The sequence below is a fragment of the Rhineura floridana genome, chromosome 13 (assembly GCF_030035675.1).
Source record: "Rhineura floridana isolate rRhiFlo1 chromosome 13, rRhiFlo1.hap2, whole genome shotgun sequence".
Classification (NCBI taxonomy): Eukaryota; Metazoa; Chordata; class Lepidosauria; order Squamata; family Rhineuridae; genus Rhineura; species Rhineura floridana.
In genome coordinates this window covers 40,844,051-40,864,614 of record NC_084492.1, presented here as the reverse complement: position 1 = coordinate 40,864,614, position 20,564 = coordinate 40,844,051, and the positions used below count along the sequence as shown (strand labels likewise).

Here is a 20,564-nt window from a genome sequence, read left to right as displayed (position 1 = left end):
AGAAAGTACAAAGCCCCTGTCATCTTACCTGATACCATCTTACCCGTGAAAGCACACAGGGACATGGGCAATAAAGCCCTTCAATGAGTTCTGTAGGGTTGGTTTTGTTTTTTTTAAGAAAAGCATAAACTCAAGCCCACTCATTGCGAGGACACCTGCTCAGAAGACAAGGCACACCTTTGCCAGGTGACAGAGTGTTGCAGACTAAAGAGACATCCACTTACATTCTTTACAGCATGGGTGGACACAAGGTACATCAGGATCTACTAGTAGATCTCTGGGTGATTTGCAGCAGATCAGCAGGATTTCTGTCTTCCAGCTGTGTAACAGTGGCAACAAAATGACCCCACCCCACCCTCTAAATTAGCCTGCTGAACGCAAGAGGCCAAGCCATGGATCTTTGTGAGGAAAGACTGAGCTCAGCTCCATTCCAGTATCAAAACAAAGATACATGCTCAGCGCTGCACAGAGCCACCATATACTCTAATTCTATGAGTACTTTTTTTGCACATGACTCCAGTTGGTGGATCTTGGGGCCTTAGTAAAAACACAAAGGAGATTCCAGAAGCCTGGAGCCCCCCCTCCCGCTTTACAGCAGGATTCCCAAACAGCAAGATGTCTATCTATTGACTATTTAAAAGTTAAATTGAAAAATCTAGTCAGATTTTTTTAGTTTGCTCTGAACAGATTTTATTTATACAGAAAGATATATATATATATATATATATAAATTACAAGTTAACGCAATATAAATAGCAACTGCTGCCCTGGGCTCCTACTGGGAGGAAGGGCAGGATACAAATCTAATAAATAAATAAATAAATAAAAATCAAACAAATGGATAATAAAAGCAATCCTAGTAAAACCAACAACAAGATCTCATGCAACAAAACAAAACAGGAACACGCATCGGAAGCAGAAACTGCAGAGGCTCTGGGAAAGAACAGTCCAGCTGGCTCTGACAGGAGAGCAGGGAGGTGGCTAAAACAAACTGCTCCTGGCACAAAGTGGGGCTGCCACAGAGAAAGCCCTGTTCCTTGCAAAGGCTCATCTAACTTCTTCATGCAGTGGAATATGGAGCAGGACCTCCTTGGACACCTTAAGAGCCAGAGGTTCATTTGGAAGGAGACGCTCACCGAGAAAATTTGGAGTCAGTGTCACTGTCCAAGGGGGAAATATGAGCAAACTGATCTTACCTTGTCAATGAGCAACCTGCCACATTCATCACTAGCCAAAGTTTCTGGATCCAGGTTGGGTGAGTACAATGCACTCTACGTGGGGCTGCCTTGAAGACAATTAGCTCAGAAAGAAACTGCTAGCCTGCTAACAAGGCCAAGGAGGTGGGTTCTCATCACACCCACTTTGAAATTGCTTCACTGGCTCCCTGTTCACTTCCGGTCCAAATTCAAAATGCTCCCTATGAGAGCCGTACATGGGGTAGGACGCGGGTATCTACTGGACGATCTTCATACCAATACATTCTTGTGCCAAAATATACACTGAAGACTCTTCCCTGGACACCCCCTCCGTCCAAAACAAGGCAGGTGCCAACTGCACCTTTGCCAGGCATTTCAGCACCAGGCAAAGACCTTTTTATTTCCCCCGACTTTTAAGCATTGCTGAGTTTTAGTTTGCAATTCTTTTAAAGCTTCTATAGTTGTTACTGACTGGAAATCTTATTCTGTGCTGCTGTATCATGGTTTGGAAATTTTATTTATTTATTTATTTAAAATATTTTATAGCGCTTTTCATTTAAAAAATACAAAGCACATGACTGTACAGCAAAATTGTAATATTACAATAAAACCATCACCAATATAACAATCACCATAAAAACTGTAAATCCAAAGCAAACAGATTAATAACAGATCGGTATTAATTACCAGCAAAGGCTTGGGAAAATAAACAAGTTTTCAGCAGAGATGAAATACCATCAATGTTGGCACCTACCATAACTCAGAGGGGAGACGGCTCCGTAGAGAGGGTGTCACAGCTGAAAAGACCCTCTGCCCTGGCTGCCCTTTAGGTTGATAGGCTACCTTTTAGGGCAGCAACCTTCCAAAGGCAGCTTCCAGACGGTATTAAAATATAGAACAAAATAAGTGCAAAACCCATCACAAAATGAGAGAGAGAGAGAGAGAGGCAAAACTCATAGAGTACATCAGACCACTCCTCTTTCATAAGCCACCTTGGGCATGCCATTTGGCCACTGAAAGGCAGGAGATACATTTTCTAAATGGATATGTAAACCATCTTCAAAGGGGGCGCCACAAACAGTGCATCACAGTAGGCTCATCTGGAAGTCACCAGGGCTTGAATGGCAGTGACTGGGTCTCTCTCTTCCAGCAGCCAGTGGAACTAGCCCATCAGCTGCAGCTGGCAAGAGGCCCTTTGGCCATAGCTGCCACCTTGGAATACCGAAGCAATGCTGGGCCAGACAGCATCACCAGACTATAAGCTGGGCCCTTCTAGGAGGGGGTGGGGCATATTCCCCAACCAGCCAAGCAGCCCATCGCCACCCACACTACCATCACCTCTTGCCTTCCCTGGATTTATCTTAAATTCATTCATCTTCACTCAAGCTACCTTGGTACTCCAACTCTGGAGCATTTACTTCATTCCCCAATATAACAAATCAAGTATGCCTGTTTTACTAGACACAGCCTCAGCAACCGCGACAAAAAATGGACACACGGTCTTATTCAAGCTGACTCCCATGTTGCGTTCTTATTGCAAAACAGGGTGTCAGACTCAAAAGGAAATCCGAGGATATTGGCCAGCGGCCCCTGCCAGGGGAAAGAGGAGGCAGCGGGGAGCTGTGGAACCCCCCATCCCCACCCAAGTGCCTTTCAGCTTTTCAAACTCATCTTTTACATCTATATGGGCTTAAAATAAGCAATGCTGTCTTCAAAATGAAATACTGGTTTTCCTGGCATCCTACTCTGGGCCTCTTGGCAGAAACTGATTTGCAACAATCCTGCCTGCATCACCAAACACAGTAGCCAACAAAACAGGCTGACAAGCCCAACCCAGCATCTTCTACAACCACCACTGCAGAGAGCCACTAGCCCAGCCTTGCCCCTGTTTACAGAGGGGTAGGTGGGCTCCAGACAGGGGCTGGGCAGCAATCTGTTTGGGGCGTCCCAGCTGCGGATTGCCTGCACCAAGCAGAAAGCTGAAGTGGGTGGGCTGCTAGGATGCCTCCAGTGCTCCGCTTCTACTCTTTTCTTTCTGCATTCCAGAATGCTTGGAAAGGTGAAGGACACACATACAACTGTCAGCCCAACTAGAGGTGGTTAGACTTCCAAGCCCTTCAAGACTTCTCCACAGCAGCTGCGATAGCCAGGCACACATCCATCCAACTTTCACACACCCGAGATGGTAGTGAGCAGTCAAATCTTAACCACCTCAACGCTGAGCTAATGGAAGCAAGGGAGGGGGGAATCATTTAACTGCAAGATCAAGATCTGAGGCAGCAAACCGTGGTTGCACAGAGCACAAAATCAGCATTAAACGGAATTAACATTCCACCACCTCTACCGCCACTTCACCATGCACAAGTGCTGATCCAACCCCCCCCTTTGGCACAGCCTCAGGCTCCCCTCATCCCCCCCCCAAGTTTTTTCTGGCATGGCATCAGCCTTCCAAGAGATGGTAACATTCAGCACCACACCTCCTCTGCATTTTTGCCAAGAAAGCACTCCGGCCACAGGAAGCCACTGAAAGATCAGGTCCTTGCACATGGTCCAGCCTAGTGCAGAGGCAGCAAGGAGATGCTCCCAGGCAGCCCCCAGGTGTCCTCCCTAGTCTGTGCACACACAACCTCCTCACCCCCACCCCCACCATTGTAATAATTGGGAATGACTGGGAACCGGCACTCCTCCTTTCCCACAGACCTTCTGGGACAGCAGGGACTACAGAGCCCAAGAAAGTTCTCTGACACAAGGCTAACCACAGAAGAGAAGAGCCCCGTGGCACTTACATACTTCAGAGTTCCCCAGGGAAGCTGTTGCTGCCTCTCTAGAGGCAGCTGCATCAAAGGCATTTCATTCGTTGCTGTGTATCCCACCCTCAAACAAAGGGGGTAGCAGAGAGTGGGGAGGGAAGAACAGCTGCTCATCCCTCAAGTCACACTCAGGGCAACCACGAACTCTGCGATAAATGGCAGACCACTTCCAGCTGCCTGGCGCAGTTTCCTCCTCTCAGGAGCTTCTCCGAAAACTGCACTCTGCAAAGACTTAGAGCTGCACCTCTCAAGTCAGGCTTCTTGATGTGCCCATCACAAAGCACCATCTCTGCTCCCTGAAGGAGCCCGACACGAGACACAGACACCGATGCCCCAGTAGCAAGGAAAAGCTCTACCTCTGAGAGGCAGAGCGTGGTTTTCCACCCCAATGTAAAGCCAGGAAGAAGTGGACCCAACTCAGTCATACTTCTGGGGGAAACAGTCCAAGAAGGAAGGAAGGAAGCGTTTCAGAATTCAGCTGCAGCCACCATGGGGTCAGCCAGCTCCGGAAGTCACAAGGAGGGCCCAGAGGCAGTCCCAGACGCAGGGTGGGTGGCCACCACACAGCACCTGACCCCCCCACCGCCACTCCTGAGCTGAACAGGCCATGCCCCTTCTATGATGAGCTTCCGCCGGGCCTTGAAGACCTGGCTCTTCAGGCAGGCTTTTGGGGTGGGTTAGGTTTTTACTGTTATGGTTTTAAATTTTAACGTTTTAATGTATTGTTTTTTATCTTGTACGTCGCCCAGAGTGGCTGGACAACCAGCCAGATGGGCGACTAATAAATTTAATAAATAAATAAATGAATGAATAAATAAGTCCTCCGCAGCCCCCTCCTGCCCCATGGCTCCTTGCTAGTTCCCTCCAAGAGGCCTCAAGTTCTGTGCAGAAGAGTCATGTGTGCCCCACAAACCCCAACACGCATTTCAGAGCGCCTCCACCACACATGCATTTCCTGAAGCGTCTACTCAGGAGTGCAAGAGCAGGGCCCTCCCCAACACTTGGCAGGATATTTTTGTCCAACACGGAGTGGCTGGCTTCCTCTCTGTGACAACTGCTGTGAATGAATGAATGAATGAATGAATGAATGAATGGAATGTCCCTCAATGGAAGCTTAGTGGGAAAAGCACAACAAAGTGTGGAACAGGCCTTATGACTTCACTGAACTGGACACACCTTGCAGGAAACAGTACAGCCGAGGTAAACCATCTACTCCAGAGCACCACGGAAACAGCACTTCCTGACTGTGGTGCTCCTGTGGAGCAGTGCCGCTCACAACACCTCTCTCGCCCCCCCAAGGCAAGTGACTCCACAAAAGTCCAACAGGGAGAACAAAGCAAGAGAGTTCCTGCAGTTCCACCTCAAGCCAAAATCTTTAGTTGAAACAGAGAGTCCTACTTTCTACAGCATAACTAAGTTATTACAGTGGAAGGTATTACAGGGACAGGCCTCCAGGTCCTGTGCAGAACCCGGAAGCAACAACTGTGTACCTGGATGCACCCAATGCCACTTTCAGGTTCTGTAGGGTACCCCCTGCTGGTGCTGTACAACGTTCAAGCAGCAACAGCACTAAATGCAAGGGAGAGCAAAACTGGGGTGCACTGCAGAGAGCTGCATTTTGTCAAAGGAAATGTTGTTTCTTATGCTGCGTGAGCCACTTGTCTTGCTTGCGACTGTATTCAACAGACACTCTAAGAGCCTCCTGTTTGCTCTCCAGCTACCTCTGAGTCCACAAGCCCACAAGGTCAGGGCTCCCAGGGCCTGTACCTACTTTTCTCACCATAACAAGCCCACAAATTCATTGCCAGAACCAGCTACTCTGACCACAGAGGTGATCCCAGGTGCTGAGCACCGATGGGAAAGATTTAATCTTCCATCAAAATAAAAAAATCAAACTACAGCTTCAAGTATTTTTTTTGCTTAATAATTCCCCCCAAATAATGCCCAGGAGGAGGAGGAGGAAGAAGGGCGGTTGCACTAGAGAAAGACAAAAGGGAGGGAGGGCAACATGGTCCCTTTATTAGACCAGATCTGCAATCCATACAAAGAGGAAACTTTTGCTGCCCTTTTTCCAAGCCAGCCAAAGGCCACCGGAGGAAGAAATCTTGGGAATTATAGCTTCAGCTGATACCGTAGCAGGCCCCTTCCAAGAGGAGGCAAGCAAAGGGTCATTCCCAGGTACAGGTGTGCTTGTACACAGTTAAGTGGGCTGGAAAGTTTTCCAGTGTTTCATTCTTCCATAGACAAATTTAAAAGCATTTTTAAACCAGGCTACTTAATATTTTTAAAAATCTCTCAGCAGTATACAACACAAATACAATACACAATATCATTAAAACAAAAATGTAAAGTAAAACAGTATAAACACACACAAAAACCCAGGAATTCAGCGGATTCAAACAAATAAAAACAGATCTTATGGGTCAGGGAAAGCCTGGGGGGAAATGTTTTTACAGGATGGTGAATGGCAGAGGAAAGGACATTCCATAACACAGGACCAAGAGCAGGCAATGCCCATTTTTGGGTCACTGCCCTATGATATTCTATAGGGTGCAGTGCCTCGAGTAGAATTTCCCCAAAAGATTAAAGTGATCTTACAGGTCTATACAGGGGCAGGGGCTGTTTTACGTAACCTGGTCCAGAGTTGTCCAGTGCTTTATATGTTAACAACAAGCCCTTGGACATGGTCTAGTAGCCGAGTGGCAACCAGTGCAATTCCCTCAGGACAGGTGTGTCATGTGCCCGTACAGGTGCTCCACTCAAAAACCTGGTCACAGCATTCTGCACCACCTTCCACACCAATCCCAATGGAAACCTCACGGAGAGCACATTGGAGTGGTCCATCCTTCATTTCATTAGAATGCCATAATTTATAAGTCAACAATGAATGGGTGACAATTGGAAATACAAGGCAAGGCAAGCTTGGCAGCATCAAAGTTGTCAGCTTTGTTTACTAAATACAAGTATTACCACCACCATCATCACCATCAGTTACTATCCTCCCTTCACCCAAAGGTCCCAGGGGTGGGTTACAACTATTTTAAAATATGACATTAAAACAATTTAAAAACAATCTAAAATCCCAAAATAAGGTGGGTCCTAAAAATATTTACCTCAGGTATCAAAAGCCAGGGTAAAGAGGTGCGTCTTCAGCATTCGCCTAAAACTGTACAGCAAAGTTGCCAGATGAACCTTAATGGGGAAAGAGTTCTACGACTTAGGGGCCACCACAGAGAATGCCTTCTCCTGGGCCACCACCACCCGAACTTCTGAGGGTGGCAGAACTACCAAAACAACTGAGAGGGTCTGTAGGGAAGGAGGTGGTCTTTCAGATATTTGGGACCTAAATCGCTTAGGGCTTTAAACACTAGCACGATCACCTTAAATTAAACCCAGAAACAAACTGGCAACCAATGCAGCGGTTTTAAAATAAGATTTATATCCAATCTAAAGGGAATTCCAGCCAGAAATCTGGCTGCTGCATCTTGGATCAGTTGAAGTTTCTGAGTCATCTTCAAGGGCAGACCCATGTAGAGTGCACTGCAATAATCCAATCTGAAAGTGAGCATGGAGTACCGTGGCCAAGTCATCTGTGTCCGAAAGAGGCTGAAGCTGGTGGAGCAGTTGGAGCTGGGAAAAGGCCCTCCTGCCCACTGAGGCCACCTGAGCCTCCACTGACAGTGTTCCCCCAGGCTGCAGAACTCCAGGAGAGTGCAACCCCATCCAGAACAGGCCGTCTCCCCATCTCCCGAGCATGAGAATTCCAGTCACATAACACTTCTGTCTTTTCAGGACCAAGCCTCAATTTATTGGCCCATATCCGGCCCATCAATGCCTGCAAGCACCAGTCCAGCACCTCAGCTGCCTCTGCTGATTCAGATGGAACAGAGACACCGAGTTGGGTCTCACCTGCATATTGATGACACCTCACGCCAAATCTCCTGATGAAAGCTCCCAGTAGCTTCATATAGATGTCACATAGTATGTGGGACAAAATGGAACCCTGTGGAACACCACAGGACAGTTCCCGTGGTGCTGACCAGTAACCTCCCATAACTCATTTTTGGAAGCGGCCCTGGAGGTATGAGCGGAACCACTGGACCACAGTGGCCCCAACCTCCACCTGCCTGAGACGCTCCAAAAGAACACCATGGTTAACAGTATCAAAACCTACCAAGAGATCAAGGAGAACGAGCAAGGGTGCACTCCCCCATCTTTCTCCTGAAGGATGTCATCAACCAGGGTGACCAAAGCCAGATCTGAAGCCAGAATGGAATGGATTCAAGTAATCAGTTTCCTCCCAACATGCTTGAAGCTGGACTGCCACCACCTTCTGGAGGAACTTGCCCCAGAGGGAATATTTCCCACTGGGTGATAGTTTAATACTTTTGGGTACAGGGAGGTCCTCTTAAGGAGGGGATGCACCACTGCCTCCTTCAACGGAGGTGGGACGTCCCCATCCCCCAGTGAAGCACTGATAACTCCCTGGATCCACCCAGTCAGCCCCCTATGGCTAGCTCTAGGAAACCAAGATGGGCAAGGGTCGGGGGGGGCAGTGGTGGGCTGCACTTCTTCCAGCAGCTTGTCCACATCCTCAAGCTGCAATAATTGAAACTGATGCAGTATGGATGGAACAGACAGTGCTCTGGATGCCTCCACAGGACTTGCTCTAACTGTGGCATCCAACTCTGTCCGAATCGGAGCAATTTTGTCCCTAAAGTGCCTTGCAAAGTTGTTACAGCAGGCCTCTGAGGGTGTCAGAGCAACGCTCTCTTGGCCAGATGACAAAAGCCCATCATTCACCACCCGGAAAAGCTCTGCCGAACAGCTACTTGTGGACTTAATGGTGACAAAGTAGTAAGCTTTCTTTGCCATCAGCTTTGCCACGTGGTAGGCATGATGGCACAACCTCACCCGTGTTCGGTCAGGTTCAGACTGAGATTTACACCACCTGCACTCCAGCTGCCAACCCTCCTGTTTCATTGCATGTAGGTCAGCAAGTAAAACAAAAATTAGAATGCTCCCCAATGCAAACCAAAAATTTATCAATGCAAATTACCCTCATTTTCCGATTCAAAATTTTCTGGGAATCTACATTACTGGTTGGACGTGCCCGCAACTGTGGTATGCAAACACGCCAGGTCAGGGAAATCTCTCCCATGCACCCTAGTAGCTGAAGTTCATGCTGTAGTCTGCTCTAGCAAGTGGCTGTCCATTCATCTCAGCAGCATATTCCATGACTAACACTGTCACTTCAGCTCAAAAATGGTTGCATGTATAAAGCCAGCATGGCTGCCGCTGGTCTCCCTTCCAAAATCCAGGTCCCCTTGCCCAGCTGCAGAGAAATGTTTTGGAAAGAAGAGCAGATGAGGCAACAAAAAGGCAAATACCTCTCACACCCAACACATACACAACCCATGCACCTGAGGATCTATGCATATAACGGCTCTGAAGACGGGAGGCCTGCTTGGTTCTCTGTGGCACCCACCGAAAGGCAAAAACAAAGCAACAGTGGGCAGTTTTTCCTCTACTGCCAAAGACTCTTAGGGAAGGAGCCCCCCATTTATGCCTGTGCGATGCAATTTGCACACACAGAATACGGACATACACTGGAAATGCCTTCTCCCCAGAGATCTCTGCAATATACAGGTTCTCCCTCTCCTCACCCAACCTTCTCAAGGCAACAGGCATTTCAGCAGTGGTAAGAATAGCCAGTGGCCAGCAACCCGTCATGCTCAACCAGGGGACTGGCTTCCACAGTTGCTGGCAGGAAGGTGGCAGAGAGATCTTGCCATAGTCATCCATTTGTCAGTAATTTCCAACTGCAATGTGTTTTGTGCGAGGAAGAAATCAGAAGAAGGCTAGAACTGGGGAGGGCAGCTATGACAGAACTAGAAAACGTCCTCAAATACAAAGATGTATCACTGCACACTAAAGTCAGGATCAGACCATGGTATTCCCAATCTCTATGTATGGCTGTGAAAGTTGGGCACTGAAAAAAGTGGATAACAGAAAAATCAACTCATTTGAAATGTGGTGTTGGAGGAGAGCTTTGCGGATACCATGGACTGCGAAAAAGACAAATAATTGGGTATTAGAACAAATTAAACCAGAACTGTCACTAGAAGCTAAATGATGAAACTGAGGTTATCATAATTTGGACACATAATAAGAAGACCTGATTCACTAGAAAAGACAACATGCTGGGGAAAACAGAAGGGGGCAGAAAAAGAGGAAGGCCAAACATGAGATGGATTGATTCCACAAAGGAAGCCACAGACCTGAACTTACAGGATCTGAACAGGGTGGTTCATGACAGATGCTCTTGGGGGCCACCGATTCATAGGGTTTCCGTAAGTCATAATCGACTTGAAGGCACATGACAATGCCACAATACATTACACCCTTACACACTTGTGGAATTATACAGACTTCAGCCTGCCAGTGGCCTTTAAAACCCAATGTGGTCTGTGGCCAGGACACTTAAAAGTACCACCAACTCCCACATGCATCTGCCTGTGTGTCGAGATCAGTCAAGGTGTTTTCTGTTCTGATGATGTCATCCGGAATCCCCATCCCAGCCAAGTCCTGCTGGGCACCCTTTCCTTCTGAAAGAGCAGCAAGTGGAAACAATTCTGCTTACTGTGCCCTTAAAGTGGGGAGAGGGAGTAGACAGCTTGAGGAAGCTGCATGCTGATTTGCATGTCTGGATTTTGTTAGCCAACTTTGGAACGTACACATTTCCTACCAAACGGAACACTGTGACTACTCTCAGGAGCACCTGTGAAGGCCATCGACAGGGCAGCAACCCCAGAGCTTCAGCATGAACACAGCTCTGGCAGGGGTGGGGATGTGCAGCCACCTGGAAGGCCATACCCACCCCGCTCTGCTCCCTGGTAGAAACTCCTCCTCCTCCTTCACCGCTGCTCCCGGGCAACCAATGCACAGGCTAGGCCATGAGGGCAGCCCCCATCCTACTCTGCCTGGCAGCAGCTTCCGCCACCCTTGGGAGCTCCCTTGGGAGCTCCCGAGGCAGCAGGGCGGGGCCTCAGGAATTGGCTCATCGACTCCAGCATTACATCGGATCTTTCAGCAGCAGCAGACAGACACCGGTGCAAAGCCCCTCTCCACCACCACCACCACCCCCTCGTGAAATGTCACGGGCATGTAAGTAGCTAGAAATAAAATAGACAAGTGGAATGGTGGCAAGGAGGGATTTGAAGGATTTCACAGTGCAGCAGGGGCTGCTGCATCACACAAAAAGGCCTCGCAGCAACTGACAACTGAGAAGTCAGTGGAAAGGTTGTGTGAACACATCCTTCACAAACAGCTCTATATGGTTACAAACAAATGCTATTAGTACATCATCAATTTGGTCTGCAGGTTCCTACAGTAGCCATAATAACCACTTTCCCAAGAGAAATTTGATGCACCAGAGCGAAGACAGTCCATAAGCATCCGTCCAAAACTGGGAAGCCCCACGCCACCAGGCCAAAAGCTTGGACCTTCAAGGCTGATGAGCATCTGAACGTGTTGGAGGTAAGAAAGGTAAAGTGATGTAGGAGAAAGGTGTCGAGTGAGCAGGGAGGAGTAAAGGTAAAGAAGAATCTGACAAAGCAGAATCTGCAGCACGCCAAAGCCCTGAACATCCTCTTCTTGTCCTGTGCCATCCCTGGAACACGTAGCTGAGATCTGCCTCAGAGGGCCGCTGCCTGAGTGTGGTCTTTCTGAGGCCCAAACTGCCTTCCCTAAGAGCTTTATGTAAATTGAATCAGACTCTCAATTTGCCAGCATGCAATGGGGGGGGGGGAGAGAGAGAGAGAATCACATTCGACATCAACAAAGCAGAAGGTTAATTTGAAGCTCCTGGCCCTGCTGCTCCTCTCTCCCTCGCCCTCCGCGCCTGCTCTTCTTTCTGTGCAAAGCCTGACATCTACAGTTCTGTCTGACAGAACGAGGGGCTTTGAGACAAGGGTGGTGGGTACACAACAGCCAGAGGCTCCTTAAGCAAGCACAGACTTCACTCACATACAGAGCCAACTAAGCTCTACCAAACAAGACAAGGGCCGGGCTGGCTGGCTGGCTTCAGTCTAGGCTCCCCAGGGAGATAGCCACTAAGGAGGATCAGCACCTGAGGACCCCTTGGAGCATCCGTCACCCTAGTCTGACTCGGGCATCTGCCAGGATGTACATCACCTTTCGCTCACCCCCTCCATAGATGGTTCCATTCAGAAGATGCTCCCAGAGGCTCTTGCAGTTCATCAGCACCAAGCTAGAATACCTCTAAGGATGCTCCCCACTTTCCCTTCTGCAAGCCATTGTCACCCACAGCCTGCTGCTTGCCTTTTCTCTGCAAGCCACTGCACTGCTTCTTCCAAGCAGCTCTCTGTACATTCCCACACATGGGGTCCGCTCTGCTTAGAGAGACACTTATTCATCCAAGGCAGACCTCTGTCCATTTCCACATTTTGCACACAAAGCCCAGCATCCCCCAAGTAAAGGCATATCAACAGTGCACCTGGCTTAAGGAGCGGGATGGGCTTTGGTAAATCATTGCAACAGTTAGCGTCCAAAAAAGAAGCAATTTTAAATCCTGAGCAACAGAGACTAATGAGCTGCACCTTGTTCTTCACCACCAGCTGACTAACTTACGACCTCCCCTTCTGAGAAGGACTCTCAAGTACTTCAGACAGTTTAAGAAAGTGAGCAAGCCGCAGGAAAGCTCAGGCAATGAGACAGAAACACCCAGGACTACAGCTAGCAACAGATTTTGCAAGGCACAACGGGCACCGATCGAGAAATGCCCAGAAGTCCAGCAATTTACAGGATTTTTCTCAGAATTCTTTTCCAACTCTATCCCAAGTTAAGATATTAATCTAAACCCTAACCCCAGCAAAGCTGAAGTGGCCTCAAAGAAAAGAAAAGGAAAGGAAAGGAAAGGAAAGGAAAGGAAAGGAAAGGAAAGGCACCACAAAGTTCAAGGATTAGGGCTATGTGTTCTTCAACCACTTGGGAATAAAATAACATAATTAAGAATGATAAGTGCTGTTTTAATGTTTAGTAACAAGGTGGTTTTTGCAGTTTGAAGAGACTGCCAAAATAGCCCACACATAGGGGAATTCAAAAGCAACCCATCAACTTTTCCCAAATCAAGAGCATATCCAGTACCAGCCACCAAACCCGTTTCTTTCACTTCAGAGCCCAGAGTGAAAACAGCCAACAATAACCCAGACCTAGGCTGCTCCATGCGCCCAGCGAACTACTCTCATGGGCAAACAGGTAACCCAGCAGCTTCCAATAAACGGATTTGGAAGCTACATTTCCCCCCCTTTTCCTTTCTGCTCTATAGTACAGCATTCCCTGAAAACATACACAATATTTCCCTAGCTTTTATCACCATTGTTCTTTAAGTCGTGGTTGCTGTGGAGATAACCACTTCACCGACAGACAGTTGTCCCGGGGGAATTCACAAGAAAATGTGCCCATGTTGGAGGCCTCTTTCCAATTCCAGAACTCGACCAAAGGTAACAACAAAGAGCTCATCTGATCTTGAGCACAGGTAGGCCAGGCGGCCCCATTTCTACTCTTCCCTAAGAGCTATTGGAAGGCCAGCCATTCTCTTGTCAAGCATGGCCAGCTGGGGTTTTCCGCACACCCGCTGTGGGCAGGCTCAGCTCACTCACTGGCAGGAACAGCCCCTCAACTAGAGGACAGCGTTTATTAGATCCCAGATTTTTATTCTTAGGGAAGATTTTGGCATATTTTCCTAGCACAATTGAGTTTATAGCTATTTATCTTTTAAAAGGAGGGAGCTATAAATTTACATAAACAGTGCAGTATCACCACGCAAGACATTTGCTTAGTGCCTCAGTAGCATTCTGTAGGCACAGACTGTGGCACCACGTGCACCCCAGCACCACACAGCATCAGGAAGAGCATCCATACAAACAGCTTCGCGGAAACCATCAGCGTGCACTGGACAGGGCCTATACGCAGCTCTTCTGAGTCCCATACTTCCATCCTGATATGTCCGCCTATCAACAACTCGATTGTGGATCAGTTACTTCAGAAATATACAGTCTCAGGGGTGGGGAAATCTAGCAACTCACATCTGGTTTTGAAAATATTGGTTGAACAAAGAATTTCTCACCTGATTCCCTATTCCTCCCTTCACAGTACAAGAGTACTGGGTGGAAACACAGCCCATAGGATTGTAACTTCAGGGAGAACAAACAGATCTCAGAAAATAAGACAAAATTAAACCAAGACCCTTCTGAAAAATTTATCTGAATTAGCAAAAACCGTATTTTTCAGAACGCACTCAAAACAATGGTACTGCTTGACAGGCACTTTGAACTGCTTAGAGAATTAGGAGAATTCCAAATACAAACGTGAGTAAAGGAGAGGCTCCCAAGAACATCCCCCCCCTGAAATAAATGCTGGGTGCAGAACAAGAGAGAGAGAGAGAGAGAGAGAGAGAGAGAGAGAGAGAGAGAGAGAGAGAGAGAGAGAGAGAGAGAGAGAGAGATGAGACACCAGGACTTTGCTTCTTCAGGAGCCACCTCAACTGCCACAACCATTATGCCGGCAACATTCTTTTCGTTGCTGCTCTTGCATCAATGAGAGATTGAGTTTTCCCTCCCAAAAGGTCTTTCTGAAAAGATCCCAATGTGTGCTAATCAGTACACAACAAGAATTATACAGCTGCCTGCTTGAAGTTCCAGTGCCAACCTCAAACCGGCAGAGCAGGGGGGTACACACACATTGGGGATTACAGTGTCGAAACATACACTATACGGCGTTTCTAAATCAAGTGAAGACACAACCCTGTCCATGCCTTTGTAACACAACACACTCCTCATAAAAAGCAAGAGCGGTAGTAGAGCAACAACAAGGGCCCTATCCCTGCAGCTGCCTTGGGAGACGGCATCTGCCGTGGCAACTGCGCAAGCACTGGTGCTCTTCCTAAAGGGAATCTATGCCATTCACTTCCCTCAACTCAAAATGCCACAGGATCATAAGGACCACCTGAGGGGAGGGAGGAATAGCAAGGGCAAAGGAGGCAGAGTTTAAAAGCTTGGACAAAGGTCTGTGCTTTCCATCCTAGACAGAGTCAACAATGACATGTGTGGAGGATCTCCTTTCTCCAGGAACAAAAGGCCAGCACCATGGAAAGTGGCCTGGGGCTTTCCCACCAAGTCAAGAGTCAAGGCCGCTTCATTTTCGCCTCTGCTCAGACAGAGAAAAGCAAACTTCCTCGGAGCCAAATATACAGAGAGCGTTTTAAAAATTAAAACAAAACAACCCTCTCAGTCACAAAAAAAAGCTGTGTTTCTTCCTGGCAGCAAACAGAGCATCGAAGAGCTGGCTTTGCTCTTCTCTAAAGAAAATCAACTGACCAAAAGGAGAGGAGAGAAAATGCACTTCATGCTCAGCTTAGAGACAAGGAGCAGAAGCGGCAGGACGAGGGAGAAGAGCCTGAATCACTTTCCTTCTTTCCACAGCAGGCGCCCAGCTAATGCTGGCCTCAGATTTGCAAGTGAATTGAAGTTGTCACTGGAACTTAAAAAGGGGGCTGATGGCGAGGGGGACAGAAGAGAGAACTAAAGATGTGGAAAAGGGGAAAATGCAAAGGGAGAAAGGGAACCTGAAATGATTCATTGCCTGACATGGCGGCCCCAGGACAAGCCACAAAGTTGATGCTGGAATGTTTAGCCAGACCCTGAGACCGCAGAGTGATGGAAATGCAGCACACGACCCTCAGCCTTTGAACCCAGAACATGCTCTGCCATTGCACTTCCACACGCCTCCTCCTCCTCCTCCTCCTCCTCCTCCTCCTCCGCAGGCTCCAGCTGGAAACTGAAGGAGGCACAATAGCTCAAATAGGAAAGGAAATGACATCAGCAAACTGGAGGACCTATTTAGAAGAGGCCAAAACAAAACAAACTTCTCACAAAAAGCCATGAAAAATGCCACTTAACACAGCACTGACCCGCAGCAGTAGAATAAAAACAAGGAGCCACAAATGTCATCATTGGGATTGGGGGGGGGGCAAGGATGCCAAGCAGAGGAGGCCGCAAGCTCTTCTCCCCCGAGTTTTCCCTCCTGCTGATGGTGCAATTCATATTGCTCAGCATTTTACTTCATACAGGACAAGACAGTGAAACCTGTCTGTTAATACTGAATTGTGAAAGCTGCCCAAGTATTCAGTTACACTGTAATAAAAGGGGCTGGAGAGGGTAGTCACGCAAGGCCACACTGTCACCAACATCAGACAAAAATGGGGCACAGTTGCTTCTAATCAGAGCCAATCCCAATGCAGGTGGCTCATCAAAAGAAAAACATAATCAAATAAGGTAAGGGTAATTCACTTGCCTCCTGTACAGTCATCTGCTTGACAAAGGGTCCAAACCTCACTCCTGTGATGCCCACAACTGGCACTGAAACTGTTACCTACCTAATGCTGAGGACTTACGTGTGGATGAAGCACACCCCTATTTCTCTCACACACACCAATTTTCACATTCAAAAATATTTTCATATAAATTTAAAAACAGCAAGCAAAAACACTGAAATCGCACAGCAGAATTTTAAAACACACACAAACAGTAAAGCACACTTCTCAAATAAATACCAAGCCTTCGTTGCTTTTCTATGCAATACTCTTAAGACTGTAAATCTATAACCACTGCAATAATTTAGTGATCAAAAACATGATAACATATTGTGTAACAGAAAACCACAGAATGCCTGCCAACACTCCTCCTAGACACAGAACAAAAATCCAGAAAGTGTGTTGCCTGCAGCAATCTCCTGGACTCGGATGGGTTTTTAACCGGGGGGGGGGGGAGAGAGAGAGAGGGACTCCTTCACACACCAGAAAAAGGCTCAAGGCTACCTGCGTAAACATTTAAAATGGTAATAACTTTTTCTCTCTTTTTATTTTTATTTTGTGTCCAAGGGCCTGCGTCCTCTCTCCCGTCTCTCTGAGGGCAGAAGCATTCCTTTCTCTCCTTTTGAGTTTGCTGTAACTGGAATAGCTGGTCTGGCACTGTGTCCCTGCGTAGTCAAAGTTGCTTTGTAACAAGATATGGAAACCAACCCTTATTTGCTTAAACTTCGAGGCTGGGGGAGGGGGCTGCACCCTTCCAGCAGCACGACGACAGTTAGCCCCAACATCCAGCCGAATCCTCCTCGGCCGCCGGTGCCTCGCAGCGGCAGGATCCGCGGCCCCTGAGGAGGGATCCCCAAAGGCGGGAGCCGGCGGGCACGGCGAGCGGAGGACGGCTGCGCTTCGCGGAACTCACAGCAAAACAGCCCTTGGCCCCATCCGCCCCGAGACCCGGACTTTTGCTCGCCTCGCTTTCCTCAGAGAAAGCAGAAAAAGGCACCGTGGCCAATGTTTAGAGACGCGCCGAGCGACGCCGCGCCGTGCCAGCAGGGCAGGGGGCCGGCCCGGGGCGGAGGCGCGCCCGCTTGCGACTCTCCGAGTAGCCCCTACCTAGGCAGGAGGGCGCTGGGCCGCGGGCGCTCGGGGGCTCCGCTGACATGTCGGCCGCCAGCGTGCTTGGGCGCCGCCTCCGGGGCAGGGGCTGCCTCCCCGGGCAGCGCGGCGAGGAGGCCGGCGGTGGGGAGCGGCGGGCGGGCGGGCGGACATCGCAGCCATTTCCTGGCCACCCTCTTCGCTGCCCTATCGATTATGCAGATGGACCGATCAATCTACCCTCTGCCGAGCCGAGCGTCGAGGCACTCCTGCCTGCCTGGCGAGGCGAGGCGAAGGGCCAGCCCGCCGGATTCTCCCCCGCGCCTCGCCTCGCCTCGGGAAGGGCGGCCAGCCCAGCCTAGCCCGGCAGCGCCTTCGGCTCCTCCGCCTCCTGCCGCTGCGCCCGGCCGGAGACACCTGCGAGGCGAGCGAGGCAAAGTTTGCCTGGGGGGCCCCGATCCCGACGGGGGCCGGGCCGGGCCAGCCCCATGCAAAACAGCCCGGGCGGGGCGGCGGTAAAGTTGCCACTTACACGGCTGGCGGTGGCGGCGGCGTCCTCCCTGCTTCGTCCTCCTCTTCTTCGTCTCCTCCTCCGGCGGCGGCGGCTGCTCCGGCGAGGCGGTTAATCCCGGGAGAAGGCGGCGGCAGCGGCGGCGCTACGGATCCCATGAAGGCTGCAGGAGCGGCGCGCTCCGAGGAGGAGCCCGGGGTGGCGGTGGCGGGACGAGGCGGTGGCGCCCGGAGAAGGAGGAGGAGCGGCGGGGGCCGGAGCCTGGCGGGAACCGCTTCCAGTGGCGTCGCCCACGGTGCCGCCGCCGCCGCCGCTGCCCAGCAGCAGCAGCAGCGGCAGCATCGTTCTCGGGAGGGAGGGAGCGGGAGGGCGCCCCCCGGGGCGAGCGAGCGGAGGAAGGAAGGAGCGGGGCGGGCGAGCGGGGGCCCCGGGCGGGCGGGCGGGCGGGCGGGCGAGCGAGCGAGCGGAGGAGAGCCGGGCTGGCGGGGCGGCCGGAGCAGGAAGCGCCCGCGCTCAGATCTGCTGATTGGGAAGGAAAAAAAACTCTTTGGATCTTTATTCTGCTAATTAGTTTCCTGCAAAAAATGGCTGATTAGTGCAGTGCGCATGTGCCTCATTACCCAGGCACGACGGGAAGGGCTAATTAGCCACCTTCTGGATCAATAAGATTCAGCCCAGGCGGCGGCGGGGGAGGGAGGGAGCGAGCGAGCGAAGGGGGGAGGGAGAAGGCGAGCGAAGGGGGGAGGGAGAAGGCGAGCGAAGGGGGGAGGGAAGCGGTGGTGGCGGCGGCGGCAGGGAGTGGGGGCGGGGGACGGAAAGAGGGGGCGGCCGGGGGGGAGGAGACGAGGACGGGGACTAGTCCGGGCCGCCCCCCCACATTCCAGCGGGTTCCGCCGCTGCGCCCCCTCCCCCGCGGTGGGACGGGGCTGGAGCGGCGGCGGGATGTTGCCGAGAAAGTTGCTGCTCGGCGGGAGGAGTCCAACTTGGCCGCGGCCCCGATCCTCCGCCGACCCCGTCTTCCCGCTTGACCAAGCTTGGCCGTCTCGCCGCCGCCAGTGAAGCAGCTGCATTCTTGCGCTCCGGTTCAAGGCCCCCTCTTCGCGCCCAGCCGCCGCCCAGGGACGGCTGCCTCGCTCCCAGCTGAGAAGGGGGGGTGAGGAGAGGCCGCGTCCCCTACGAAGCCTCCGAAGGAAGCTCTTGCTCGTTCTCCTTCTCCGGGACGGCCCTCCAAAGAGATCCCGCCAAGGTTGCTGGTGCGGCGGGGCTGGAGGAACCTCCCGCGCGGGATCTGCTGCTTTCGGCCTCGCTCGCTTTCCGGCGCGGCTGCTGGGCCGGCGGGACCGGTCTGGACCCGTCGGTTGGCTCGAACAAAACCGGAAAGCGGGCAGCGGCTGGCCGTTTCGGCGGGAGTTTGGTTAAGGGGGCGCCGGAGGAGGCGACAGGTACCCAGCGAGCTAACGGAGCCTTCTCGGTGGCTCGGCTGCCGGTAATTAAAAGGGCACTTACTGAAGTCGAGGTGTTCCGCGCCCGTTATTAGCGTGTCTATAAGAACAAGTCTGTGAATGCGCTGCCGAAGGTTTGGCCGGCAAACATCTACGGGAGCGCTTTGAGGGCCTCGGCATCTGCACCGCTCGTTTGCTCTCTTGCTTTTTTATTGTTTTGGCGACAGGAGGACTTCTTAAAAGTTAAACGACAGCTATGGACCTTCCCGGGCAGTATCCGCAGCCCCTCAGCTACAGCTGTGCCAGCGGCCGGGAAGGCAAAGGCAAGTTGGGGCTCCTGCGCCCTGCGGTATCTGGGCTCTGCAGAAAAGCCACAGGCGTGGTGGCCAGACTTAGGTCCCCGCAGAAGAAGAGCGCGCGGGGAGCTGGGTGGAGATGGCAGGCCCCTCTGTTGGCGGCATGTGCCTGGGCCCTGCCGCTTCTCTTGGGTGGTGCACGGCTTCACATGGGGAGGCTGTCAGGGTAAATAGGCCGAAGCCCATCGCCGGCCGGCCTGCAATTAATACAATGATCCAAGCATCACTCCTTAATTGGCTTTCTCAGCTGTTCTTTCCCACTCTCTTGTAGGCTTGTTCTATTCTGCTTCCAAGTGATCTGTGTTGCCCTGAACTGGAGGCTGCTTTTGCCACTGGGGTAGAAGAAGGGTTACCAAGAAGTAGCACAAGAGTGTGGTACCCTAGCTGTGCTCCCCCGGGCATTTTTAGCGGCCCTGGAAAGGGGGGGGGAATAGAGAGAACAAGAACACTAGGAGGTTTAAGCTTTGCTAGGTTCCACACAGGTAGGGCAGGAAGAACAGCTCTCATTTCTTGGCAGTGTGGGAAAAGAATATGGAATGATTTAGAATTGCAGCTTTTTTCCTCAAAAAGCAGCAGAATTGCCTAAAATAAGGTGAGTTCAATATTCCCTCCAACGGGAGTGCTTCATCCACAGTAGACTGCTGGATTGTTAGTTGTCTTGCCAGATAGGTGGATAATTAAAGCATAAAATACCCGATTAAAAGAAGACTTCCTGGGTGAGCAGACTGCTTACCATAACTACTGGAAAGAGGAGCTGTTTGACTCA

At 50.6% G+C, this 20,564-nt stretch overlaps 1 protein-coding gene across 4 annotated transcripts in view; it reads right to left on the bottom strand.

Moving 5' to 3' along the window:
* The window catches only part of ZFHX3 (zinc finger homeobox 3), a 178,677-nt gene extending 158,853 nt beyond the window's left edge, over positions 1-19,824 (bottom strand). For 2 of the 4 annotated variants that reach the window (XM_061594326.1, XM_061594332.1), the window contains exon 1: positions 18,022-19,824. The gene's annotated coding sequence lies outside the window, so the exon portion shown is untranslated. The other 2 variants (XM_061594327.1, XM_061594330.1) reach the window with 2 other exon arrangements.
* Between the last annotated feature and the right edge of the window lie 740 nt (positions 19,825-20,564).